This window comes from Panulirus ornatus, chromosome 18, assembly GCF_036320965.1.
Source record: "Panulirus ornatus isolate Po-2019 chromosome 18, ASM3632096v1, whole genome shotgun sequence".
Taxonomy (NCBI): domain Eukaryota; kingdom Metazoa; phylum Arthropoda; class Malacostraca; order Decapoda; family Palinuridae; genus Panulirus; species Panulirus ornatus.
The window spans coordinates 42,071,402-42,099,308 of NC_092241.1; positions in this window are offsets into that span (position 1 = coordinate 42,071,402).

Sequence of the window (27,907 nt, forward strand, 5' to 3'; positions counted from 1 at the left end):
ATATATATATATATATTGGAAAGTATCACAATTTTGCGCGTGATCAAGATATTCCTATGAGTCCACGAGGAAAATGAAACACGAAAAGTTCCCAAGTGCACTTTCGTGTAATAATCACATCATCAGGGGAGACACAAGAGACAAATATAACAGTCAGTTGATATACATCGAAGAGACGAAGCTAGGACGCCATTTGGTAAACATGTTTACCAAATGGCGCCCTAGCTTCGTCTCTTCGATGTATATCAACTGACTGTTAATTTTCTCTCTTGTGTCTCCCCTGATGATGTGATTATTACACGAAAGTGCACTTGGGAACTTTTCGTGTTTCATTTTCCTCGTGGACTCATAGGAATATATATGTATATATATATATATTATATATATCGAGTAAGTAATGAAAGGGTAAGAGAGATGTGTGGTAATAAAAAGAGTGTGATTGAGAGAGCAGAAGAGGGTGTATTGAAATGGTTTGGTCACATGAAGAGAATGTGTGAGGAAAGATTGACCAAGAGGATATATGTGTCAGGGGTGGAGGGAACGAGAAGTTGGGGATCAAATTGGAGGTGGAAGGATGGAGTGAAAAAGATTTTGGGCGATCGGGGCCTGAACATGCAGGAGGGTGAAAGGCGTGCAAGGAATAGAGTGAATTGGAACGATGTGGTATACCGGGGTCGACGTGCTGTCAGTGGATTGACCCAGGGCATATGAAGCGTCTGAGGTAAACCATGGACAGTTTTGTGAGGCCTGGATGTGGAAAGGGAGCTGTGGTTTTTGTGCATTACACATGACAGCTAGAGAATGAGTGTGAACGAATGTGGCCTTTGTTGTCTTTTCCTAGCGCTACCTCGCGCGCGTGCGGGGGGAGAGGGGTGTCATATCATGTGTGGCGGGGTGGCGACGGAGTGAATGAATGTAGCAAGTATGAATTTTGTACATGTGTATATATGTATATCTGTCTGTGTATATATATGTATACGTTGAAATGTATAGGTATGTATATGTGCGTGTGTGGACGTATATGTATATACATGTGTATGTGGGTGGGTTGGGCCATTCTTTCGTCTGTTGCCTTGCGCTACCTTGCTAACGCGGGAGACAGCAACAAAGTATAATAAATCGATATATATATATATATATATATATATGTATATTGTATATTCACATATACACATTGACCTTTGATGGGCGAACCACGGCCAGTAGTGTCGACCAGTATACATGAATACCGGTAAGAGAGATGCGAGGGTAACGAATAATACGTTTTTGAGAATAAAAAACTCGAGTACTGGTTAACCATCGTTTTGATTTCATCCTGATCCGTAGTGATTTTTGAAATCTAAGAAAAGAATATTAGAAATGTATTATCTTTATCAAAAACCCGTTTTAAAGAACACTCGCAAAGTTTCTAATGTGACGTACAATAGGAATTAAGGAAATTCGCTTGATGATTACCATGTGTGTGTGTGTGTGTGTGTGTGTGTCCAACAGCACCGGAGATGTCTTGAGACACTGGGAACCTGGACCTTCGCGTACCCCGGAGCGACACGCAGATCAAACTTCACTGACGAAAATCTAAAGTAAAAATATCATAACCTGAGACCAGGGACGACCTTTACAGTGGTGTTCCTCATGGAAGCCATGACTACAGCACCTGCCTGAAGAAGGTGTTCACGTGATAATGGATAGGCATAAAGGCCATACATAGTGGGTCAAACATAGAGGTACAATGTATGTGGTTTGAAAATCATCTTGAACACCTGAAGGAGATTCATGTGCTCGAGCTTATGTAGCCGTTGGTTTTAACTTCGAAATTGACGGACTGAATGACACTGGTAGTAGACAAGCCTAAAAGCCCAAATAACTTACCAGCTTAGAAGAAAAAGATAGATGAAGGAAAGCCATAGTCTGAGAGTCCTTGATGAGATGAGTAACTTGCCTCGGTACAAGGGACGGGTGGTAGTGTTGGGGATGACACGAGAAGTTAGATATTGGCTAAAGCTTGGTGATAGAGCGAAGAAAACAGACGTCATAACTGTTCGCTTCATGATAATCTGAACTATGTATTCTTAAAGCTTTTCTTTTCCTACAATTTTACAATATATGAAAGAGAATTGGTGTTTGTGGCGTGAGAAACTATGTTTTCCCAAATAGTTAATTCACTAGATTTTCTTTTTATAAACATTATTTCTACTGGTGCTTTGATGATCCGTGAAGAATAGGCACTTCGCATTTCATGATCTTGTCTTAATGCCGTTTCAAACAAGCCTTTAAAATACCAGGAATAATGATTCCAAGATAACAAGAATACGACATTAAGATGACCACGGACAAACCTCCTGCAGGAGAAATGTGTCTTTCTCAAGCGTGTTCGTTTATTCATGATCGTGTTGTTCCTATGAAGTCTTCTGGACTCCGTGTCAGATTTTTGTCTTCGCTTGGGCATGACCCTTATCCCTTACTGACTTAGGGGTGGAAACTACGTAAGTTCCGTTTAAGCTGACATATGTAGAAGAGTCAATACACTCATGCGTACAGATGTCCTGTTATCGTTCTACTGCGCACGTGATTGTGTCGACATATAGATATATACGTTGAGGAGAGTCTGGCCCGGCCAGGCCCGGCCAGGCCCGGCCAGGCCGACCCTGTGGCCAGGGACTGTATGGTAATGTTGTGTCCTCGCTGGATGGCAGGCTATTTCCGGCAGGACGTTGCACAGGAGAGTGTGTGTGTGTGTGTGTGTGTGTGTGTGTGTGGCAGTGTGGTGGTTGTGCGTGTGTGTGTGTATGTGTGTGTGTGTGTGTGTGTGTGTGTGTGTGTGTGTGTGTGTGTGTGTGGCAGTGTGGCGTGTGTGTGTGTATGTGTGTATGTGTGTGTGTGTGTGTGTGTGTGTGTGTGTATGTGTGTGTGTGTGTGTGTGTGTGTGTGTGTGTGTGTGTGTGTGTGTGTGGCAATGTGGTGTGTGTGCGTGTGTGTGTGTATGTGTGTGTGTGTATGTGTGTGTGTGTATGTGTGTGTGTGTGTGTGTGTGTGTGTGTGTGTGTGTGTGTGTATGTGTGTGTGTGTGTGTGTGTGTGTGTGTGTGTGTATGTGTGTGTGTGTGTGTGTGTGGTGTGTGTGTGTGTGTGTGTGTGTTTGTAGCTGAGTGTGGTGTGTGTGTGTGTATGTGTGTGTGTGTGTGTGTGTGTGTGTGTGTGTGTGTGTGTGTGTGTGTGTGTGTGTTTGCATCTTCTTACTCTCTAACTGATTATCCGTCAGTTTGTATATTTGTCTGTCTTTTGAGTGTATTGCATATGCGTGTATTTCATGCTGGTTATGTGCGTGTCAGTAACCACGGGTTGGTGAGGCGTGAGGCCCCGCCCATGAGTCTTCACTTCCACCATACGACTATGTCAACTTCTGTATGATGTATGCGTTCACAGTCTCATCGTTGGGTATGTATATATGTATATATGTTTGTTATGAGCCATTATCTATTACCAGTTTGTGTACATCCGGGAAGGAGGTATACCTTCATGGAGCCCCACCTCTTATGTCATATATTACCATGTTATTGTCTTCGGAACCTGCCAGAACTACTGAGATTTACGTTCTTTTCACTTGTTTGTTTTTACCATTGTTTACATCTCTATTAATGAAGAAATGGGTCCTCACGTCCCTCTGAACACTCCTCTTGCGCAGCTTAATTTTTGTATTCTCTTCCAGCATCAAAAATAATTATTTCAATTTCATGTCCTTTTACCAGTTCATGTGTATGTAGTAATGTTATTTTCCCCGCTACTTTCATCCAAAGTGGGCAGGTCGAGAGCTTCCCCTCCCCCCCCCCCTCTCACTCTGCCTCACTCCACTAGTCTGGTACCATTTCTTGTTGCATTCCTTTGGTCCGTTTCTGGCATTTGTATGCGACTCATCATGCCAGGAGATTAGACGGTGGCTGTACGTTCCAACTTGGGAAGCATGTCCAACGTGTATATCTCTCTAACAACCTCACTGCCATGCGCTCTGAACAATTCTGAGTTGACTCATAGTCTTATCTCCTTCACAATCCTTCTGACGAAATGTTCAGATGACAAGTTCGGCGTGATCACAAGTCCCACTTACCTGGTGTTGCAGTTTAGTCCCCAGATAAGGTACTCAGGTCGCTAGTTTGTTTAATGCTCTTTTCATCTTCATAATCTGATGATTTTCATGAGTTATGTGTTCTACTGTTGCTGCAGCTCAACATCCTAGCTGGGTGTAGTGATGTCTGATATACTTCCATCTGTTCGAGCCTTGTGTTCAGTTTCCTTGCTGTTCCCCACCAGCTCGGCAGCAGTTGTATACATGACCCTCACATAGACCTTTTTCGCGGCCTCCTCTGGTTCCACCCGCGTTGGATGGGAATCTCTGCCTCTTGCTTTTGGTTCACCTCAATGTTTTGCCTTTGAGTATTTCCATCCCTTACTTTGTTCTCATCATTTTCATGTACATCCTTCTGAATTTCTCATAATCTGGCACCTTGTAGGCTTGCCTTTAGTTTTCCTTACAGTTACCCAATCTGGTGTCTACACTATCTATTCAGCCGTCTTCTCCACACGTCTATATAGATTCCTTCATGCTCATTATTTTCTTTTTCTTCTCTGTCGTCCTGTCACAATTTACCTTTTCGTTCAACAGATGATTAGATTCCCATACTTTTTACATACTTATACTTACGTACACATACCCATTACTCCTCAAGACTCATGGTTATGTGCAGGTTCATGCCATGGAATCCGAACTTTTGTTGACGTGAAGGCTAATAGTGAATTCTCGCTTGTAATTTTGATTTCTGAGACACCGTGTACTACAGTTGAACCCTCCGTGATGAGATGGTCGCCGCCACGCCGCTCATCCGCGTTCCTTCACAGCCTAAAGACAGCGAGCGTGGTATTCCACTTCATCTGGACGTATACGTGCTGTTATGTGCCCTAGTTCTCTCTTAATACCTCTCACTGGCCTTGTGTGAGGCATAGACCACAGGTCCTTGTGCCATTAGTGTGCTTAGCTGAGGCAGAGAGGAGAGGGCTTCGTTATTTTCATTATCATGGTGATGGAACTGATAACAGTAGTAATGATACTGATGACCATCATTTTGATAATGATAGCGTTAATGACAATAATGATCGTAGTGATTAACGTTAGCAGGAATGGGGTTGGAATGAACTTGAAGAAGGTGGTAAAAGGTTTCTTCAGAGTGAGTAAGACGTGTGTTAAGATCAGCAGAGGGATGAGTGAGTGGGCTGGAGTAGAGGTGGGATGACAGTGTGGTGTGTTGCGTCCGTAAAGCTTTACTTTGTGCTGTAGCGAGTCAATTGCCCGGGAGGATACGGCAGGTGATGGTACCTGATGATGAACACCACAGAAACACATTAGGGGATAATGATAACAGTGTATGCAGACAATACTGATGAATGAAACAGCAGTGGACCTACAGGACCTTGTACAGGAATCTGAAGTGTTTTAAACAAGATTAAGTTAAAACGGATATTACACACAAGCACGTTCATGGTATTTAACACATACACACACAGCCTCGAGAGGGACGGGCGTGTGTTTGTGGCGCTCTTGAGCTGATCTGAGTGATGTATGCTACATTACCCCCGCCCCAGCCCCAGCTAGATATTAGGATCACGCTTGACTGGACCTCTGTCTCCACCCACATCGTTAGATTTCTACAAGAATTGTAGTGAGAGATATAGATAACTTATCAGTGAATACTGACACGACACTGACCTACGCCAGTACACAGCTCCATCGCCTATAGAAGGGTAACGCTTATCCCCGCACCAGCGTTGGCCAGAAGTTAGAATTGCTAAATGTATTTCACGCCAGACGTAAGCGCAAGCACAATGATGGGAAAGCAGTTGGAACATTAATTACTAAGAGAAGGTAACACAAGCCAGCTGAAATTATAACTTTGATGTATTATGAAGTTCCAAAGAAGTGGTACAACCTGCCGGCCTTGCTGCTTTCGCATGTCACCTGCCTGCCTAACAGGATGAAGGAATTAGCTATCACCACCAGGTCAGGTCACAGCAATAACAGAGGCCTAGCAGATTACTCCTTCGTACCCTGAGTGACTACATTCTCTTCTACCACCTTTGTATAGCAGAGCGTGGAGGAAGTAGGGGCTCTCTTCTGCCACGAAGTCTTACGTCCAGCACAGGTGACAGTTAACGTGCCTGAGGGTCTGGAGGTGTTGTGGTTAAGGGTTCGTCCACATTACACCCACGCCACACAGACACCATCATTTAGTGCGTGGTTTTCCACCCGCCCACTCCGCTCTCCAATTTGGGAGACTATTGTTTGACTCCTGACCTACACATGTGACACACTCAGAACGAGGTACACTTGTTCTAAGCTTGTGATATGTGGGGATTTCAGTGAGATAGACACCACCATCCTCCAATCACAACCACACCTATCTCAGCTTGTCCACTTTCCCACACAAGGTCAAAACATTCTTGACCTGGTTCATATTGATATGGCTGACCACTACTTACTATCCGAGTCTCTCCAGCACTCTCGGACGCAGTACTCACATATCAGTGTTGTGGTCCCCCGTCCCCACCATCTCCCAACACAAACGGGCAGACATCAGAACTACTCGGCCACTTACTGACTCAGCGAAGCGAAATATCGTCTGTAGGGTAACACGTCATCACTGGACTGAAGTGACCAGTGATGATGATGTAAGCATGTGGGAGAAGAATCATGGCACCTGCCATGTGTCTGATCTGCTTTGAGGCGAGCGTTTGATAGGCTGGAAGGCTAGGGTCTGATGTTCTCGAAGACGGGGTCTGATGGGATTGAAGGCGAGGGTCTGATGGGGATGAGCCAGACCTACCAACACTTCTCTCCTCAGCAGACTGTAACACTTCACCTGGCCGACGCTCCCTGGATCACCCTCCGCATCAAGCGACTTATACAGCAGCAAAATCGAGCGTTCAACAGTCACAACAACGACCTCTGCACGCAACTTCGCAACAAAGTGCAATTCAAAGTACGAACCGCGAAGCAGTGTTGCATTTTAAGCAGGCCAACATCAGTCGTTGGTATGACAGAATAAAAGGAGTAACTGGGTATGACTACCGAAAGCTCGCCTTCCCTTGTGTGGACCAACTCAGCAATGAGGAGGCCGCACACCATATCAACAACCACTTTGCCAATATTTTACAACGATTATCACAACTCGACTTCAGGTCCCTCCCAGGATACCTGCCAACCACATCTCCCCCGAACACTATAGAAAAATATTATGTAGCTAAGCGCCTTCAGCGAGTTTAAACCAGACGCTGAACCACACCCACAAATCTTCCAGTGAAACTATACTAGGAATTCGCCAATGAATTAGCTACACCGCTGACCTCCATAATTCATGTTTCACTCAAACATTCTAAATGTCCCACAGGTTGGAAGACGTTATATGTCACTCCACTACTTTAATCCACCAACCCAGAGTCACTTAATAGCTTACGACTTGTTGCAATCACTCCAATCCTCAGTCAAACTTGTGAAAATCTTGTGTTTGACTGAGCCTATGCTGACAGTGCTGATTCAATAGACCTTCAGCAGTTAGGAAACATGAAGTCTTCCTCCACTCCTCATTACTTTGTCAGCCTCCAAGACTTCGTTTACCGCAGCTTGGATAAACGGAAGACCTCGACAGCACTAACCCTCGTAGATTTCACTAAGGCGTTCTACTTGGTAAACCATAACATCATCATAAAGAAAGCCGTTGACCTGGGACCACGGGGGTGTCTCGTCTCGTGGCTGGCGGACTTCCTGACTGGCCGACACCAAACCGTCCGCTTTATGGGAAGGACATTGGCATCACTACCCATAACATGTGGTGTACCACAGGGCACCAAGATGGGGCCGCTCTGCTTCCTCATCGATATCAGTGATTCCCTGAAGAACACAAACCACCGTTGGAAGTACGTACACGACTCCACCTTTGGCATCACTATCAACACCAACTCTCCCGACTTTAGCGCCCTTCAGCACATCATCATCAACCTTCAGGTGTGGACTACGGCCAACGACGTCACCCTCAACTAAACCAAGATTGTGATGATGCACATCAACCTGGGCACTGACAACGTCTTGTCCCCTGACATAACACTAGGCCCTGACATCCTCCGGCTACTCAGTCAGTACTATCGTCAAATCTTCCTTATACCGTCTGTACCTTCTCCACCGACTGAAATTACTAGGCGTCTCTCCACCTAAAAACATCTACGGCTCCCCAGCCAAGTAGTGCTCATCAGCAGCTACACAGATACCAACCAGAGAGAGTGCAGAAAAGTGCACGCAGAATCATCCCGGGCCCTTCTACACCACTTACTAAGAGACCATCATCCTACTGAACCTGTCCACCGTCTCCGACGAACACAGGCAGCTTACACACCAGTTGGGCAATAAACTGCTGAACCCCCCATCCCCCCACCGTCACATAGACCTGCTTCCCACCGACGCCCCCCCACCACAGACCTCCGGTCGACACCACAATCGACTTGTCCCAGTTAGAGTTCGTACAGACAGACATTAGAACAGTCCTGTACCTACCATTGTGGACGTCATAAACAATCCATGAACCACCAATGCACAGCTATGTAACTGAATAGATCAGTATTCTATCTGTGAAGCCGTGTGGCAAGGTCAGCTACTGTATTATTGTAGTTCTTCATCACGTAATGTTCATTCTTGCTCATAATGTATAAACCGTATTATCTATTCCGTAAACATCCATGTATATCTGTCACCCCGTTTTCTGACTGTACTTCACCCACGTGCGTATCGCAAGTGTAGAAATATCCAGTTCTCCCTCATCATACGGTATGGTTGGCTAACTAGTAGCCATCATGACCTCCTAGTTCTGTAATGTCTGTAATGCCCCAGATGTGTATTTTCAGCCGACTGGTTGCCCAAATCCAATAAACCGTTCTTTATTTATGTATTCATTTATTCATTTAGATACTGAGAAGGCAAGATGTGGTTAAATGATGAGGTGGGAGAGGATACAAGAGTTCAGATGCCTGAGGAGTGTGATCAAAGTAGGTACAAGAATGACTACTGAAATCCTGAAGAGTACAGGCTACGGGCAGACTTAGGGCAGGTTATGGTGTATGACGTCAGGTGTGGGGAGGCTTGGCTGAAGATGAAGGGTTGGTAAGAGATCTCGATATAGAGAGGTGAGCCATTTACATACCCTGACAGAAGGGAAATACTAAAACGCGATAAGAGTAATTCATAGAGAAATACTGTAGTTCTGAGACGACAGATGGATGTTGCAGGAAAACAGAATAGAGGGATCTTTCATTATGGAGGACGGAGGCCGACAATGAGGTTGGGTGGTGGAGGACATAGTAGAATAAGTCACTGGGAAGCGGTGTATATCAGAAGACTGAGCAATAACTGAATAATTAGTTTAGAATTTGTCTACCTGTTATACGAGCAAGAGACATATGTTTTCTTCATATTTTGCGCGTGTCTATTGAGAAAAAATTGTATAAATGAATAATATCATCATTACAAATGTGCTCAAGTCTGGTTAAATTCTTCTGAATTTGGATGTTTGGACAAACAGCTCCACCTCGTCCAGCTAACTAAGCTTTCAGTGCCTCCCTGCATGAGAGCCTCGGCACATGTACACTAAATAAGTTCATTAAGGCAAGTACACAGAGCCGTTTGAGTATCTTGATGCCCAGTCCTGCATGTCACCGAGCTCACTGGTGGAGTGATTCTCTTATGATTACACGAGATTGCTAATGACGGTGATGGCTGCTCTGTCCAGTACATTTTGTAGTCGAGCCTTAGGGCAGGACCCTGGAGCCTGGTCAGGGCAGGACCATGGAGCCTGGCCAGGGCAGGACCATGGAGCCTGGCCAGGGCAGGGCCATGGAGCCTGGTCAGGGCAGGACCCTGGAGCCTGGCCAGGGCAGGACCCTGGAGCCTGGCCAGGGCAGGACCATGGAGCCTGGCCAAGGCAGGACCCTGGAGCCTGGCCAGGGCAGGACCCTTAAGCCTTGCCAGGGCAGGACCCTGGAGCCTGGCCAGGGCAGGACCATGGAGCCTGGCCAGGGCAGGACCATGGAGCCTGGCCAGGGCAGGACCATGGAGCCTGGCCAGGCAGGACCCTGGAGCCTGGCCAAGGCAGGACCATGGAGCCTGGCCAGGGCAGGACCCTTAAGCCTTGCCAGGGCAGGACCCTGAAGCCTGGCCAGGGCAGGACCCTGGAGCCTGGCCAGGGCAGGACCCTGGAGCCTGGCCAGGGCAGGGCCATGAAGCCTGGCCAGGGCAGGACCATGGAGCCTGCCCAGGCAGGACCCTGGAGCTTGGCCAGGGCAGGACCATGGAGCCTGGCCAGGGCAGGACCCTTAAGCCTTGCCAGGGCAGGACCCTGAAGCCTGGCCAGGGTAGGACCCTGAAGCCTGGCCAGGGCAGGACCCTGAAGCCTGGCCAGAGCAGGATCATGGAGCCTGGCCAGGGCAGGACCGCCCGGTCAGGAGAAGGGATAATTATTAATGAAGGAGATGAGCTGATGATGCTGTGGAGGAACCATTGAAGGGAAATAACCAGATGGACGGATCCCTTGACTCAGGAGTCAGGTTCAGGTGAAGTAGAAACTGATTTACGAATTCCTGACGACTTGGGAAAGATGAAGAGAACTGGGGAAAAGGAGGTGGAAAGATGTCTTAGTTAGTGACCAACGTAAGTGGAAGTGTGTTGGCAGAGTGTAATGGAATAATGGAAAGTTAAAATGACTGAAGAAATAATTAAGAGAGAAGACATAAATGTTGTAGAACATAATGCTGGGAAAACGGTATACTGTTGGGAAGAACAGTATACTGCTGGACAGAACATATGCTATTGGAAGAACAATATGCTGCTGGAAAGGATAATATTCTACTGGGAAGAACATATGCTTCTGCAAAGAACAGTATACTTCTGGAAAAAAAAAAAAACATATGCTTTATGAAGGACAGTGTACTGCTAGGAAGAATAATGTACCGCTGGCAAATGTTAGAGTAGCATTTAGGTATATGGACAAGCAAATATTCAGTTGTTCACACCTTCCATAAGGCCAAAACCAGAATACGCGTCTCAAATTTGGTCATCGCACTTAAAGAAACACGAAGAGCTAATAGAGAAGGTCCAAAGTAGGGCAACAAAGATGATATCAGAATTACGAGGGCTGAGTTATAGGGAAAGGACAGAAGCCATACATTTGCCTATTATGGAATAGATAAGATGAGTGAGGAGATGACCTGATAACAGCCTCTTAAGTTTGATAAGTGATTTATGACCTAGACAGTGGCCAGCTCTGCTGGAGATGTAGGGACAGAGAACAGAGGACACAACGTGAGATTAGGCAGGAAACTCGTTTAAGAATAAGGTTAAGTCGTACTTACATAGTATTTGAGTGATGTTTGTATGGAAGAAAACGTGGTGTGATGGTTGTATGAAAGAAAACGTTGTAAATGCAGGCAGCATACAAAATATCAAACCTCCCCGCCCCGTATAGCACTGATAGGTCATTACAAAATTAGTAACTACACATGCACATGCAGTAGGGTATATATACTAACTCCTCGATATAATTGTTATCATAAAGAGATAGTAATTCACTCGAGTAAATAACAGATAGTGAACTCTTCTTGAAGATACTCACACATATTTGTTCATCACTCATAAGTTCATCATTCATATGTTCATCACTCTTCTATGTTCTTCACACTTATATGTTCATTCATCACATTCTTATGTTCATCATTCTCATATCTTCATCACACTTGTAAGTTCATCACACTCATATGTTCATCACTCATATCATCATCACTCTCATATCTTCATCATTCTCATATCTTCATCACACTCATATCTTCATTACTTTCATATCTTCATCATATTTGTGTGTTCATCTCATTCATATGTTCATCACTCATATCTTCATCACTCTCATAGCTTCATCACACTCATATCTTCATCAATCATATCTTCATCACACTTATATGTTCATCACACTCATATGTTCATCACTCATATCTTCATCACTCTCATATCTTCATCATACTCATATCTTCATCACTCATATCTTCATCACACTTATATGTTCATCACACTCATATGTTCATCACTCATATCTTCATCACTCTCACATCTTCATCACACTCATATCTTCATTACTCTCATATCCTCATCACATTTGTATGTTCATCACACTCGTATTTTCATCACTCATATCTTCATCGCTCTCATATCTCATCACACATATCTTCATCACTCACATATCTTCATCACGCTCATATCTTCAAAACTCTCATATCTTCCTCACATTTGTAAGTTCATCACACTCATATGTTCATCACTCATATCTTCATAACTCTCATATCTTCATCACATTTGTATGTTCATCAAACTCATATGTTCATCACTCATATCATCAACCTCATATCATCATCAACCTCAGATCTTCATCACACTTATTTGTTCATCAACCTCATATGTTCATCACTCATATCTTCATTACTCTCATATCTTTATCACACTTATATGTTCATCACACTCATATGTTCATTACTCATATCTTCATCACTCTCATATCTTCATCACACTCATAAATTCATTGCTCTCATATCTTCATCACATTTGTATGTTCATCACATTCATATGCTCATCACTTATATCATCATCACTCTCATATCTTCATCACATTTGTATGTTCATCACACTCATATGTTCATCACTCATATCTTCATCACTCTCATATCTTCATCACATTTCTATGTTCATCACAATCATATGTTCATCACTCATATCTTCATCACTCTCATATCTTCATCACATTTGTATGTTCATCACATTCATATGTTCATCACTCATATCTTCATTACTCTCATATCTTCATCATACGTATATGTTCATCATACTCATATGTTCATCACCCATATCTTCATCACTCTCATATCTTCATCACACTTATATGTTCATCACACTTATAATTCATCATTCATATCTACATCACTCTCATATCTTCATCACACTCATATCTTCATCACTTATATCTTCATCACACTCATATCTTCATTACTTTCATATCTTCATCATACTTATATGTTCATCACACTCATATGTTCATCACTCATATCTTCATCACTCTCATATCTTCATCACGCTCATATCATCACTCATATCTTCATCACACTCACATCTTCATTACTCTCATATCTTCATCATACTTATATGTTCATCACACTCATATGTTCATCACATATATCTTCATCACTCATATCTTCATCACACTTATATGTTCATAACACTCATATGTTCACCACTCATAACTTCATCACTCTCATATCTTCATTACATTTGTATGTTTATCACACTCATATGTTCATCACTCATATCTTCATCACTCTCATATCTTCATCACACTCATAACTTCATTACTCTCACATCTTCATCACACTTATATGTTCATCACACTTATATGTTCATCACACTCATGTGTTCGTCACTCATATCTTCATCACTCTCATATCTTCATCACACTCATATCTTCATTATTCTCACATCTTCATCACACTTATATGTTCATCACACTTAAATGTTCATCACACTCATATGTTCATCACTCATATCTTCATTACTCTCATATCTTCATCATACTTATATGTTCATCACACTCATATCTTCATGACTCATATCTTCAATACTCTCATATCTTCATCACACTTATATGTTCATCACACATATGTTCATCACTCATATCTTCATCACTCATATTTTCATTAATCTCATATTTTCATCATACTTATATGTTCATCACACTCATTAGTTCATCACTTATATCTTCATCACACTCATATCTTCATTACTCTCATATCTTCATCATACTTATATGTTCATCACACTCATATCTCCATGACCCATATCTTCATTACTCTCATATCTTCATCACACTTATATGTTTATCACAAACATATGTTCATCACTCATATCTTCATCACTCTCATATCTTCATCACATTTGTATGTTCATCACGCTCATATGTTCATCACTCATATCTTCATCACCTTCATATCTTCATTGCTCTCATATATTCATCACATTTGTATGTTCAACACACTCATATATTCATCAGTCATAACTTCATCACTAATATCTTCATCACACTCATATCTTCATCACTCTCATATCTTCATCACACTTATGTGTTCATCACACTCATATCTTCATCACTCACATCTTCATCACACTCATATCTTCATTACTCTCATCTCTTTATCACATTTGTATGTTCATCACACTCATATCTTCATCACTCATATCTTCATTGCTCTCATATCTTCATCATACTTATATCTTCATCACACTCATATATTCATCACTCATATCTTCATCGCTCTCATATCTTCATCATACTTACATGTTCATCACACTCATATGTTCATCACTCATTATCTTCATCACTCTCATATCTTCATCACACTTATATGTTCATCACACTCACATGTTCAACACTCATATCTTCATTACTCTCATCTCTTTATCACATTTGTATGTTCATCACACTCATATGTTCATCACTCATATCTTCATTACTCTCATATCTTCATCATACTTATATGTTCAGCACACTCTTATGTTCATCACTCATATCTACATCACTCTCATATCTTCATCACACTCATATCTTCATTATTCTCATATCTTCAATACACTTATATGTTCATCACACTCATATGTTCATCACTCATATCTTCATTACTCTCATCTCTTCACATTTGTATGTTCATCACACTCATATGTTCATCACTCATATCTTCATTACTCTCATATCTTCATCACATTTGTATGTTCATTACACTCATATGTTCATCACTCAGGTCTTCATTACTCTCATATCTTCATCATACTTATATGTTCAGCACACTCTTATGTTCATCACTCATATCTACATCACTCTCATATCTTCATCACACTCATATCTTCATTACTCTCATATCTTCATCATACTTATATGTTCATCACACTCATATCTTCATCATTCATAACTTCATTACTCTCATATTTTCATCACATTTGTATGTTCTTCACACTCATATATTCATCACTCATATCTTCATTACTCTCATATGTTCATCACACTTATATATATGTTCATCACACTCATATGTTCATCACTCATATCTTCATTACTCTCATATCTTCATCACATTTTTATGATCATCACACTCATACGTTCATCACTCATATCTTCATCACTCTCATATCTTCATAACTCATATCTTCATCACATTTATATGTTCATCACACTCATATGTTCATCACTCATATCTTCATTACTTTCATATCTTTATCACATTTGTATGTTCATCACACTCATATTTTCATCAGTCATATCTTCATCACTCTCATATCTTCATCACACTTATATGTTCATTACATTCATATGTTCATCACTCATATCTTCATCACTCGCATATCTTCATCACACTCATAACTTCATTACTCTCATATCTTCATCATACTTATATGTTCATCACACTCATATCTTCATCGCTCTCATATCTTCATCAAACTTCTATGTTCATCACACTCATATGTTCATCACTCATATCTTCATCACTCTCATATGTTCATCACATCACATCACTCATATGTTCATCACTCTTATCTTCATTACACTCATATCTTTATCACATTTGTATGTTCATCTCACTCATATTTTCATCAGTCATATCTTCATCACTTTCATATGTTCATCACACTCATATGTTCATCACACTTATATGTCCATCACTCATATCTTCATCAATCTCATATCTTCATCACACTTATATGTTCATTACATTCATATGCTCATCACTCATATCATCATTGCTCTCATATCTTTATCGCATTTGTATGTTCATCACACTCATATATTCATCACTCATATCTTCATTACTCTCATATCTTCATCATACTCATATGTTCATCACTCATATCTTCATTACTCTCATATCTTCATCACACTCATGTCTTCATTACTCCCATATCTTCATCATGCTTGTATGTTCATCACACTCATATGTTCATCACTCATATCTTCATCACACACATATGTTCATTACTGTAATATCTTCATCACACTTGTATGTTTATCACACTCATATGTCATCACTCATATCTTAACCACTCTCATATCTTCATCACTCCCATATCTTCATTACACTTATATGTTCATCACACTCATATGTTCATCACTCATATCTTCATCACTCTCATATCTTCATCACATTTGTATGTTCATCACACTCATATCTTCATTACTCTCATATCTTCATCACACTCATATCTTCATCACTCTCATATCTTCATCATACTTGTATGTTCATCACACTCATATGTTCATCACTCATATCTTCATTACTCTTATATCTTCATCACATTTGTATGTTCATCACACTCATATGTTCATCACTCATATCTTAACCACTCTCATATCTTCATCACTCCCATATCTTCATTACACTTATATGTTCATCACACTCATATGTTCATCACTCATATCTTCATCACTCTCATATCTTCATCACATTTGTATGTTCATCACACTCATATGTTCATCACTCATATATTCATCACTCTCACATCTTCATCCCACTTATATCTTCATCACTCTCATATCTTCATCATACTTGTATGTTTATCACACTCATATGTTCATCACTCATATGTTCATCACTCTCATATCTTCATCACATTTGTATGTTCATCACACTCATATGTTCATCACCCATATCTTCATCACTCTCACATCTTCATCACACTCATATCTTCATTACTCTCATATCTTCATCATGCTTGTATGTTCATCATACTCATATGTTCATCACTCATATCTTCATTACTCTCATATCTTTATCATACTTATATGTTCATCACACTCATATGTTCATCACTCATATCTTCATCACTCTCATATCTTCAGCACACTCATATCTTCATTATTCTCATATCTTCATCACACTTATATGTTCATCACACTCATATGTTCATCACTCATTTCTTCATCACTCGTATCTTCATCATACTTTTATGTTCATCACACTCATATGTTCATCACTGATGTCTTCATCACACTCATATCTTCATCACACTCATATATTCATCACTCTCATGTGTTCATCACACTCGTATGTTCATCACTCATATCTTCATCACACTCATATCTTCATTACTCTCATATCTTCATCATACTTATACGTTCATCACACTCATACGTCCATAACTCATATCTTCATCACTCTCGTATGTTCATCACACTTATATTTTCATCGCTGATATCTTCATCACATTTGTATTTTCATCACACTTATGTTCATCACTCATATCTTCATCACATTTGTATGTTCATCACACTCATATGTTCATCACTGATATCTTCATCACACTCATATCTTCATCACACTCATATCTTCATTACTCTCATATCTTCATCACTCTCATATGTTCATCACTCATATCTTCATCACCCTCATATCTTCATTACTCTCATATCTTATATACTGTCATATCTTCATCATACTTATATGTTCATCACACTCATATGTTCATCTCTCATATCTTCATCACATTTGTGTGTTCATCACACTCATATGTTCATCACTCATATCTTTATCACATGTGTATGTTTATCACACTCATATGTTCATCACTCATATCTTCGCATTTGTATGTTCATCACACTCATATGTTTGTCACTGATATCTTCATCACACTCATATCTTCATCTCACTCATATCTTCATCACTCTCATATGTTCGTCACACTCATTTGTTCATCGCTCTCATATGTTCATCACTCATATCTTCAGAAAAGAAGTTCATCAAAAAAGTAACTCTTCATGAGAAGTATTAGCAGTTCCTTTGAACAAATAGCCATAGAGAAAATAGCAGTACTTCAGGTGCACTACCGGGCGTCCATGATCCATTCAAGCTGGCCGTGAGCGTGAGGGTCGACCACCTTGTGTGTGGTATAATCTTTTCCAGCTGCTATACAAGGTTAATATTTATTGCATCATCGTGTTTTTACGCATGATGTATGTGGGTAATGACGATACATAATGTATGTTATGAAGAAGCATAATGTTCACCAGTGACGTAACGTCCAAAATTATGCTAATTATAGGATGAATTACAATATAATCGATTAGGATGTAAGATATATGCTCCAGTTTGGTAAAACTATATTGAGAGATGTAAGTAGTAGTATATGTTTGTATGTGTGTTTGTGTGTATACGTCATGTGTGTGAATATGTATATATATATTTTTTTTTTTTTTTTTTTTTTTTTTTTTATACTTTGGAAGTCGAGAACATTATCTCGGAAAGCAAAAATGGGTATGTTTGAAGGAATAGTGGTTCCAACAATGTTGTATGGTTGCGAGGCGTGGGCTATGGATAGAGTTGTGCGCAGGAGGATGGATGTGCTGGAAATGAGATGTTTGAGGACAATGTGTGGTGTGAGGTGGTTTGATCGAGTGAGTAACGTAAGGGTAAGAGAGATGTGTGGAAATAAAAAGAGCGTGGTTGAGAGAGCAGAAGAGGGTGTTTTGAAATGGTTTGGGCACATGGAGAGAATGAGTGAGGAAAGATTGACCAAGAGGATATATGTGTCGGAGGTGGAGGGAACGAGGAGAAGAGGGAGACCAAATTGGAGGTGGAAAGATGGAGTGAAAAAGATTTTGTGTGATCGGGGCCTGAACATGCAGGAGGGTGAAAGGAGGGCAAGGAATAGAGTGAAGTGGAGCGATGTGGTATCCAGGGGTTGACGTGCTGTCAGTGGATTGAATCAAGGCATGTGAAGCGTCTGGGGTAAACCATGGAAAGCTGTGTAGGTATGTATATTTGCGTGTGTGGACGTGTGTATGTACATGTGTATGGGGGGGGGGGTTGGGCCATTTCTTTCGTCTGTTTCCTTGCGCTACCTCGCAAACGCGGGAGACAGCGACAAAGTATAAAAAAAAAAAAAAAATATATATATATATATATATATATATATATATATATATATATATATATATATATATATATATATATATATGTATATCGTTAAATCTTACGGAGAATAAAAGGATGTTTTAGAAAGAGGTAAATAAAGTGCGTAAGAAAAGAGAACAAATGGGAACATTGGTGAAAGGGGCTAATGGGAAGGTAATAACAAGTAGTGGCTAAGTGAGAGGGAGATGGAGTAAGCATTTTAAAGGTTTGTTGAATGAGTTTGATGATAGAGGGGCAGATATAGGGTATTTTGGTCGAGGTGGTGTGCGAAATGGTCAGGGAGAATGGTTTGGTAAAAATAAAAGAGGTAGCGAAAGCCTTGCGGAAGATGAAAGCCGGCAAGGCTGCGGGTTAGGATGGTATTGCGGTGGAATTTATTTAAAGAAGGGGGTGACTGTGTTGTTGACTGTTTGGTGAGGATATTCAATATATGTATGGGGCATGGTGAAGTGCCTGAGGATTGGCTGAATGCATGCATAGTGCCATTGTACACAGGCTAAGGGGATAAAGGTGAGTATTCAAATTACAGAGGTATAAATTTGTTGAGTATTCCTGGGAAATTATATGGAAGGGTATTGATTGAAAGGGTGAAGGCATGTATAGAGCATCAGATAGGGGAAGAGCAGTGTGGTTTCAGAAATGGTAGGATGTGTGGATGAGGTGTTTGCTTTAAAGAATGTATGTGAGAAATACTTATAAAAAGAATGGATTTGTATGTAGCATTTATGGATCTGGAGAAGGCATACGATAGAGTTGATAGAGATGCTCTGTGGAAGGTATTAAGAATATATGGTGTGGGAGGCAAGTTGTTAAAAGCAATGAAAAGTTTTTAACGACTATGTGAGGTACGTGTATGAGTAGGAAGAGAGGAAAGTGATTGGTTGGTTCCCAGTGAATATCGGTTTGCAGCAGGGGTGCGTGATGTCTCCATGGTTGTAAAATTTGTTAATGAATGGGGTTGTTAGGGAGGTGAATGCAAGTTTTGAAGAGAGGGACAAGTATGCAGTCTGTTGTCGATGAGGGGGCTCGGGAAGTGAGTCAGTTGTTGTTCGCTGATGATACAGAGCTGATGGCTGATTCGGGTGAGAAACAGCAGAAGTTGGTGACTGAGTTTGGTAAGGTGTGTGAAAGAAGAAAGCTGAGAGTAAATTTGAATAAGAACAAGGTTATTAGGTTCAGTAGGGTTGAAGGACAAGTAAATTGGGAGGTAAGTTTGAATGAAGAAAAACTGGAGGAAGTGAAGTGTTTTAGATATCTGGGAGTGGATTTGGCAGCAGATGGAACCATGGAAGCGGAAGTGTCACAGGGTAGGGGAGGGGGCGAAGGTTGTGGGAGCGTTGAAGAATGTGTAGAAGCCCAAACCGTTATCTCGGAGAGCAAAAATGGGTATGTTTGAACTAATAGTAGTTCCAACAATGTTATATGGTTGCGAGGCGTGGACTATAGACAGGGTTGTGCGGAGGGGGTGGATGTGTTGGAAAATGAGATGTTTGAGAACAATATGTGGTGTGAGGTGGTTTGATCGAGTAAGTAATGAAAGGGTAAGAGAGATGTGTGGTAATAAAAAAGAGTGTGGTTGAGAGAGCAGAAGAGGGTGTATTGAAATGGTTTGGTTACATGGAGAGAATGAGTGCGGAATGATTGACAAAGAAGATATATGTGTCAGAGGTGGAGGGAACGAGAAGTGGGAGACCAAATTGGAGGTGGAAGGTTGGAGTGAAGATTTTGAGCGATCGGTGCCTGACCATGCAGCAGGGTGAAAGGCGTGCAAGGAATGGAGTGAAATGGAACGATGTGGTATGTCGGGATCGACGTGCTATCAGTGGATTGAACAGGGCATGTGAAGCGTCTGGGGTAAACCATGGAAAGTTTTGTGGGGCCTGGATGTGGAAAGGGAGCTGTGGTTTCGGTGCATTATACATGACAGCTAGAGACTGAGTGTGAAGGATTGTGGCCTTAGTAGTCTTTTCCTAGCGCTACCTCGCGCGCGTGCTGGGGAAGTGGAGAGTTGTCATTTCATGTGTGGCGGGTTGGCGATGGAAATGGATGAAGGCAGCAAATTTTAATAAGTACATGTGTGTATATGTATATGTCTGTGTATGTATATGTATGTATACGTTGAAATGTATGTATATGTGCGTGTGTGGGCGTGTATGTATATGCTTATGTATGTGGATGGGTTGGGCCATCCTTTCGTCTGTTTCCTTGCGCTACCTAATCTAGCCTAACCTAAGCTAACCTATATATATATATATAAAACCATATATATATATATATATATATATATATATATATATATATATATATATATATATATATATATATATATCGTTGTTACTGGTACTGCCGGACTCTGCCTGCATGAGGTTACACTGCAAGCGGAAGGCATCTTTGGCGGGGATGTACATAACATTGTCAGTTGACTTCACAGGAGTCGATCGTGTCCCTGATACTGAGTCTAGTACAAGCAGCAAGATCCTTTTTGAAAAGGTGTCCTGGGGTAAGACCAGGACCCCTTCAGAAAGGTGTCCTGGGGTAAGACCAGGACCCCTTCAGACAGGTGTCCTGGGGTATACAGGTGACGGCGAACAGCAACTGCAAGTGGTGGCGCCGCCAGCGTGAGGTCGTCCTGGTCGAGGCTGTATCATATTTGGCGAAGGGAAGGACTATATGATCGTTGGGGACCCTCACTTCCTCCAAAAGAGCCCACCTTACCCTGCTGTTGCGTGGAAAGGAGCGTCGTATCTTCGGAACTTAGGGTTATATAACAATAAGAATGATTAATGAAGCAATGATAATGATAGTAAAAGTAATAATGATTATAATGATAATGATAATTATCATCATAATGATAGTAATGATAATAATCATCATAATGATATTAATGATAATTGAAATGATGATTATAATAATATTGAAAATAATAATAATAATAATGATAATAATAATAATGGTAATAATAATAATAATAATGATAATAATAATGATAATGATAATGATAATAATAATAATAATGATAATAATGATAATAATAATAATGATAATGATAATAATGATAATGATAATCTTGGCATCGTCTTCAAACATTTACATCTAAGATCATTCCTCAGACAAGGTACGTATCCACATCAGATATAACAGCGGCCACAGAACACACACGTGAGGGACGCCAGTGAGGGAAGGCATGTTTGACAAGTTTCCTCTCCTCCCCCTCAGTTAGGTACCTCTCGATCTGCTGAGGAGCCTGGCTGGAATTCTAGCGGCCTGCCAGTCTTCTATAAGAGACTAAGCCATCTGTCGTGTAGAAGTTGACAAACACATGGTTCACGCACCATTTTCTTTTCCCTCAATACTGATGATCACTCTGCTACAGAGGTGCAGTTCCTTTGGTTATGGGAATCTCTTCCCTCTAAGATGCTGTTTCACACCGACCTCTTGGCTCGTCATCAATTTGTTTCCGGTAATTTACAGATTCCGTTTCCTGTAATACTTGCCATAGTCTAAGGTTGTTTCCCTATCGTCTTTCTAAACATATGCTTGTTCGTTTTGTCTGTTTTCCCTTTTGTTATCATAATCCCACATCTAGTGATTTTCTGAGACCTCAGCTGGACGATTAAGGGTTCAAGCATATTACTAGAATCTGTAGGAAGATACTGGCAGGCCATCCGCCTTATGTAGGTCGAGATCGTTTATGTTCCAGTTTGTATCTTGATTAATGATTTCAGTTCTCTCCATAATCAAATTTCAGGCCTAGTGCTTTGGAGAACTGATTTGCGCTGAAACATGGCATTAAACTCTTAATAAACATGAATCTCCATTTCTGAAGCCTTTGATTTCATCAGTCATTTTTGATTATTGATATGTTCAAAGTGAAAACTTTTCAACAGCTTCTGATGTTTGCTGGTGTTTTACTTTTTTTCTGTTGTTCACATCTTATTGTTTCAATCATTTGACCTACTCATGTTGGGTTCAAACATTGCCTGTCGCAAGTGCTTCATAGATCTGTCCTTCGGTGTACCTCTGTTTCTCTAGATAGGCCTTTTGACATCTTTTGATTGCACAATGCTTCTTCTGCCGCTCCACCCACATCCCTCACCTCTTCCTCAGCTGGTACTCACTTGCTCGTGCGTGACTCCTCGCAGTAGACTTTACAGGACCACATGAAGCACTGATCTCTCTACCCACACTGTTTAGTTCAGTACGCAGGTTTGTGTTCCTCGAAGAAACTATTCAGTTCAGCAGAGTTTCCTCTCTTTTACCTTCTGTTTCTGTTTTTCAGTTTTGCTACAGTACAAGTCAGTGTCACCACTACAACTGTGGGTCAGACTAGTGTCACCAGTGTTGTTATGGGAGAATAGTATAGTCGCCAACATTGTCATGGAACAGACTAATGTTACAAACATTGTTGTCGGACAAACTGATATCGTTAGCATTGTTAAGAACCAGATAAGCAACTCGGTGGCAACCCTATGGGAGAGAACGCTGTCAGTAACACTTGTGCAGGACAGAAAGGTGTCAGAGGCACATGTGTAGAACAGAACCTTTTAACACCTCTACAGGACTGTACATTGCCAGACCCACCTGTACAGTAGCGAATAGTGGCACCATCTCCGGGGCAGTAGGGCCAGACTCAGGCTCCTGGTGACCCTCACCCTAAAGAGAATGTTAAAAGAGGGTCGGTGTTGGTAGTGGTGGTGGCGGTGGCTGGATGTGGTGGCCTGAGTGATGATGGAGGGAGCGGAGGGCAGGCCTGCCACCTGCCCTCGCCTGCCACCCCTCTCAGGCATAAATATTGACCAAGGGAAGAGAGTTTAAGAGGTTGTTGATGGCATGATTATCCTGTACCTGCCTCCCCTGCTTACCCTGATGCTATTCACCCCAGTTCCCCAACTGTTTGCCTGGTCTGAGCCCCTGGGAGCTACTCTGATCTAAATGTAAATCCAGAGTCTAAAAATACAATTTCACGAGATTGATTATGCTTATGAAATTCATAATCTTCTCTCTCCTCACGTGTCACATCCCCAGAAGACGGAGGTGAGGCGCCGGCAGCGACCAGTACACACTGGCAGGCAAGCTCAACCTCATCACGTTTCTAACTCAGACACTAACTAGCTCGTCGTGAACGAGGAATCACTAACTACAGTGGATGAATGACGTTAACAGTGCCTCAGCCTTCTGCCTGTGTTCATGTGGTGGGCAAGGAAGGAAAACTTTGAGCTTTCTTCATATATATATGTATATATATATATATACATATATATATATATTTATATATATGTATATATATATATATATATATATATATATATATATATATATATATATATATATATATATATATATAATATATATATATATATATTTTTTTTTTTTTTTTTATACTTTGTCGCTGTCTCCCGCGTTTGCGAGGTAGCGCAAGGAAACAGACGAAAGAAATGGCCCAACCCCCCCCCCCCATACACATGTATATACATACGTCCACACATGCAAATATACATACCTACACAGCTTTCCATGGTTTACCCCAGACGCTTCACATGCCTTGATTCAATCCACTGACAGCACGTCAGCCCCGGTATACCACATCGCTCCAATTCACTCTATTCCTTGCCCTCCTTTCACCCTCCTGCATGTTCAGGCCCCGATCACACAAAATCTTTTTCACTCCATCTTTCCACCTCCAATTTGGTCTCCCTCTTCTCCTTGTTCCCTCCACCTCCGACACATATATCCTCTTGGTCAATCTTTCCTCATTCATCCTCTCCATGTGCCCAAACCACTTCAAAACACCCTCTTCTGCTCTCTCAACCACGCTCTTTTTATTTCCACACATCTCTCTTACCCTTACGTTACTCACTCGATCAAACCACCTCACACCACACATTGTCCTCAAACATCTCATTTCCAGCACATCCACCCTCCTGCGCACAACTCTATCCATAGCCCACGCCTCGCAACCATACAACATTGTTGGAACCACTATTCCTTCAAACATACCCATTTTTGCTTTCCGAGATAATGTTCTCGACTTCCACACATTCTTCAAGGCCCCCAGAATTTTCGCCCCCTCCCCCACCCTATGATCCACTTCCGCTTCCATGGTTCCATCCGCTGCCAGATCCACTCCCAGATATCTAAAACACTTAACTTCCTCCAGTTTTTCTCCATTCAAACTGACCTCCCAATTGACTTGACCCTCAACCCTACTGTACCTAATAACCTTGCTCTTATTCACATTTACTCTTAACTTTCTTCTTCCACACACTTTACCAAACTCAGTCACCAGCTTCTGCAGTTTCACACATGAATCAGCCACCAGCGCTGTATCATCAGCGAACAACAACTGACTCACTTCCCAAGCTCTCTCATCCCCAACAGACTTCATACTTGCCCCTCTTTCCAAAACTCTTGCATTTACCTCCCTAACAACCCCATCCATAAACAAATTAAACAACCATGGAGACATCACACACCCCTGCCGCAAACCTACATTCACTGAGAACCAATCACTTTCCTCTCTTCCTACACGTACACACGCCTTACATCCTCGATAAAAACTTTTCACTGCTTCTAACAACTTTCCTCCCACACCATATATTCTTAATACCTTCCACAGAGCATCTCTATCAACTCTATCATATGCCTTCTCCAGATCCATAAATGCTACATACAAATCCATTTGCTTTTCTAAGTATTTCTCACATACATTCTTCAAAGCAAACACCTGATCCACACATCCTCTACCACTTCTGAAACCACACTGCTCTTCCCCAATCTGATGCTCTGTACATGCCTTCACCCTCTCAATTAATACCCTCCCATATAATTTACCAGGAATACTCAACAAACTTATACCTCTGTAATTTGAGCACTCACTCTTATCCCCTTTGCCTTTGTACAATGGCACTCTGCACGCATTCCGCCAATATATATATATATATATATGAACCATGTATTACATCATCAAGATTCCCCTAATTACCAAAAATCCACTTTGTAGGACTATATATATATATATATATATATATATATATATATATATATATATATATATATATATATATATATATATATATTATCCCTGGGGATAGGGAAGAAAGAATACTTCCCACGCATCCCTCACGTGTCGTAGAAGGCGACTAAAGGGGACGGAAGCGGGGGGCTGGAAACCCTCCCTTCCTTGTATTTTAACTTTCTAAATGAGGAAACAGAAGAGTTATATGGTTGCGAGGCGTGGGCTATAGATAGAGTTGTGCGGAGGAGGGTGGATGTGCTGGAAATGAGATGTTTGAGGACAATATGTGGTGTGAGGTGATTTGATCGAGTAAGTAATGAAAGGGTAAGAGAGATGTGTTGTATTAAAAAGAGTGTGGTTGAGAGAGCAGAAGAGGGTGTTTTGAAATGGTTTGGTCACATGGAGAGAATGAGTGAGGAAAGATTGACCAAGAGGATATATGTGTCGGAGGTAGAGGGAACGAGGAGAAGTAGGAGACCAAATTGGTGGTGGAAAGATGGAGTGAAAAAGATTTTGAGTGATCGGGGCCTGAACATGCAGGAGGGTGAAAGGTGTGCAAGGAATAGAGTAAATTGGAACGATGTGGTATAGCGGGATCGACGTGCTGTCAATGGATTGAACCAGGGCATGTGAAGCGTCTGGAGTAAACCATAGAAAATTCTGTTGGGCCTGGATATGGAAAGGGAGCTGTTGTTTCAGTGCATTATACATGACAGCTAGAGACTGAGTGTGAACGAATGTGGCCTTTGTTGTCTTTTCCTAGCGCTACCTCGAGCACATGCGGGGGGAGGGGGTTGTCATTTCATGTGTGGCGGGGTGGCGATTGGAATGAATAAAGGCAGACAGTATGAACTATGTACATGTGTATATATGTATATGTCTGTGTGTGTATATATATGTATACGTTGAGATGTATAGGTATGTATGTTTGCGTGTGTGGACGTGTATGTATATACATGTGTATGTGGGTTGGTTGGGCCATTCTTTCGTCCGTTTTCTTGCGCTACCCCGCTAATGCGGGGGACAGCGACAAAGCAAAATAGATAAATAAATGAATAAGTAAATAATATATATATATATATATATATATATATATATATATATATATATATATATATATATATATATAGATATAGTCCTACAAAATGGATCTTTGGTAATTAGGGGAATCTTGATGGTGTAATACATCGTTCAGTTAAAAGTTAACACACTCACCTCACTGATTCACATATGTAAGCCACAAGTCAACAGTCAGAGCCAAGATGCACGTCACTTCCTCAAGTAAATCCCACCGTCACATACAAGCAGGAACGTGCACTGTGTAAGATCACTTGCAGGTAAACAACATTCATTAACAACTTACAAATAAACGTCTGCACTTCAGAATTGGTTTCTGAATTTCGACCACTTTTTCTATTCTTTTAGCTTTCAGTCAAGGTTTCATGTGATCTTCAGTGTGTAGTTTGTCCTAGGTGTATAATTTATGTCCTGGATGTATAGTTTATTTGGTCCTCGGTGTATAGTTTATATGATTCTAGATGTATAGTTTCTGTGGACTTAGGTGTATGTTTCACGTGGTCCTTGGGCTATAGTTTATGTGGTCCTGGGTGTATAGTCTATGTGGTCTTAGGTGTATAGTTTATGTGGTCCTTGGTGTATAGTCTATGTGGTCCTAGATGTATAGCTTATGTGGTCCTTAGTATATAGTATGTGGTCCTGGGTTACCAAAGATTACAAGCAGACACTTCCTGATATGGAAGGCAAGAGTTAATGACATGGATGGTGAGACTTTACAAAGTTACCTAGGATTAAGAGACAA